The sequence below is a fragment of the Numida meleagris genome, unplaced genomic scaffold (assembly GCF_002078875.1).
Source record: "Numida meleagris isolate 19003 breed g44 Domestic line unplaced genomic scaffold, NumMel1.0 unplaced_Scaffold1606, whole genome shotgun sequence".
NCBI classification, from domain to species: domain Eukaryota; kingdom Metazoa; phylum Chordata; class Aves; order Galliformes; family Numididae; genus Numida; species Numida meleagris.
The window spans coordinates 1-1,945 of NW_018363394.1; the positions used below are offsets into that span (position 1 = coordinate 1).

Consider the following 1,945-nt stretch of genomic DNA (forward strand, 5'->3'; position numbering starts at 1 on the left):
AGTGGACTTTTTTATTTATTTTTTAACTCAAAACCTGCTTTTCTATTCTATGCAGAGGACAGTCATGTTCTGGTGAAGCTGTGGTAACATTCTGGTCAAAACTAAGGAGACTCCAAGTGAGGATGCAAAAAGGAGTATTAGTAAGTAGCACGATGTCTACCAAAATTTCCAATAAAACAAAAGAACTATATGAACAAAATAAAGGCCTCACAAAAATGACCCAGATTTTCTCCAGACAGAAAAAGAAAGGAAGATACATTAAAGAAGACTGTGCAGATACTTATGGTTTACAAATTGAAAGAAGCTCCTTATTTGTGGGAATCTGCAAACCAGTTTCTGGAGGGTTCAAGAAAATGATGAAAAAGTTTCTCATAATTTTTTGACTAGGGGCCCAGCTCAAAATTTGGGTAAAGGTGTTCTCTGGATGCTGGAGGAGAAAAATCACACCAAGTTCTTCAGATGGGGCCAGGCACTTCAAAAGTGGGAAAAGAATGATGAACGTGGAAAAAAGAAAAATTGTGTCAGGAGAAGATGTTTGAAATGGGGGTGGGGGTAGGAATTTGTGTAATATGGATGATTGCTAAAATCTCAGTACAGAGGTGACAGAACACCTGGAAAGAGGAATGAAGCAGAGACCAACAAGGTGTTTGAATTGAATCCTATAAAGGGGAAGATGTGATCTGGTGGTCAACAAAGAAGGTTAACTGGTACTTCCAGAAAGAGAATATCATTATGAAATGCAGAGCTGAAACAGTTGCTTTATAAAAAGAGAATAGGTAATGGGGCACAAGGAGCTGGATGAAATGCCACTACAGAGAGGTCATTATCAGTTCACATAGCTTGTTGCTAGCACCATATGCGCTTTCTTAGTATAAAAGCAGAGAGATAGAAAGTCAATAATGAAACCAGGTGGGAAAGAAAAAAACAATTTTGATTTGTAAATTCTGAAGAAACAGAAGCAAAAATCACCTGAAGACCTGAATGGGAGCTTCAGTGAGGATCCATCCTAAAGCAAAAAGAAATAAGGAAGAGCACCAGGGAGCTGCCATTTGAAAGAAGAACTAAGCAGAAAAGAAATAAAAAGCTATCAGGATTGTCTCTAGAGCTTCCTAGAAATCTCATCCATTTTATTAAACTACAAAATCCCATGAAACAAAAACAGTCTTGGCTGTTACTATTTCATATTTTTTTTCCTCTCCTTGATCCCTTCCAAACAAACCAACCAAGAAAAAACATTTCATTTCTAAAGATCCCTTCATTAAAGCCACTACTGCCCTTTCCCAAAAGTATAGTGATGCAGAAGCCACAAGGCCACTGAGACCTACAGAGTAAGATGCACTAACATACACAGGGGTACCAGCATATAGCCAGAGACCAGTACAGGATGTTACATTGCAGCAGGTCTCAGGACAACAGGAGAACCAGGGTAGAAGACATCTTTTGACTACTGCTTTAGGTTGTACAAGCACAAATCTTATCTGTGGCCATATAAGTATTACTCAAATGCTCATCACAGTCTTTGAAAACACCATCTCTTGTTCAAATGCATGAGTGTGCAAGTGGCCCATTTATTTCCCCAGCAGGCTTCAGCTTCTCAGCAGCTTTGTTTTTTAGGTGTCTTTATAAAAACACTCTCTCTCTTCTCCTCTGCAGCTCTTACCATTTCAAAATAAATTTCTATGGCAGCAGGATTTCAGATTTTATCTGGAGAAGTACAGAAGAGTAATTTCAAATAAAACATCTTTAAAACACTTCTTAGATCCAGTTGCCAAGCCTCTAGCAACCACCACAGTTGTCCAGGACTCTGCTATTAGGCCATAAATTACCTAGCCAATAGCACCACAAGTAGAAAAAGACCAAGAAAAACAAGAAAAAAAGTGAAAATAAAAACAGTTATCTTTCCCTACGCCCTCAAATGTCAAAGTAGCAAAACAGAAGGAAATTA

General features: G+C 38.3%; 1 long non-coding RNA gene across 1 annotated transcript; it reads left to right on the top strand.

Annotated features, from left to right (window-relative positions):
• The first annotated feature begins 59 nt into the window (after window positions 1-59).
• Window positions 60-1,218, top strand: LOC110390627. Its single transcript, XR_002433792.1, has 2 exons — window positions 60-140; window positions 236-1,218. It is a non-coding gene; the product is annotated as an uncharacterized LOC110390627 (long non-coding RNA).
• The last annotated feature ends 727 nt before the right edge of the window (window positions 1,219-1,945 follow it).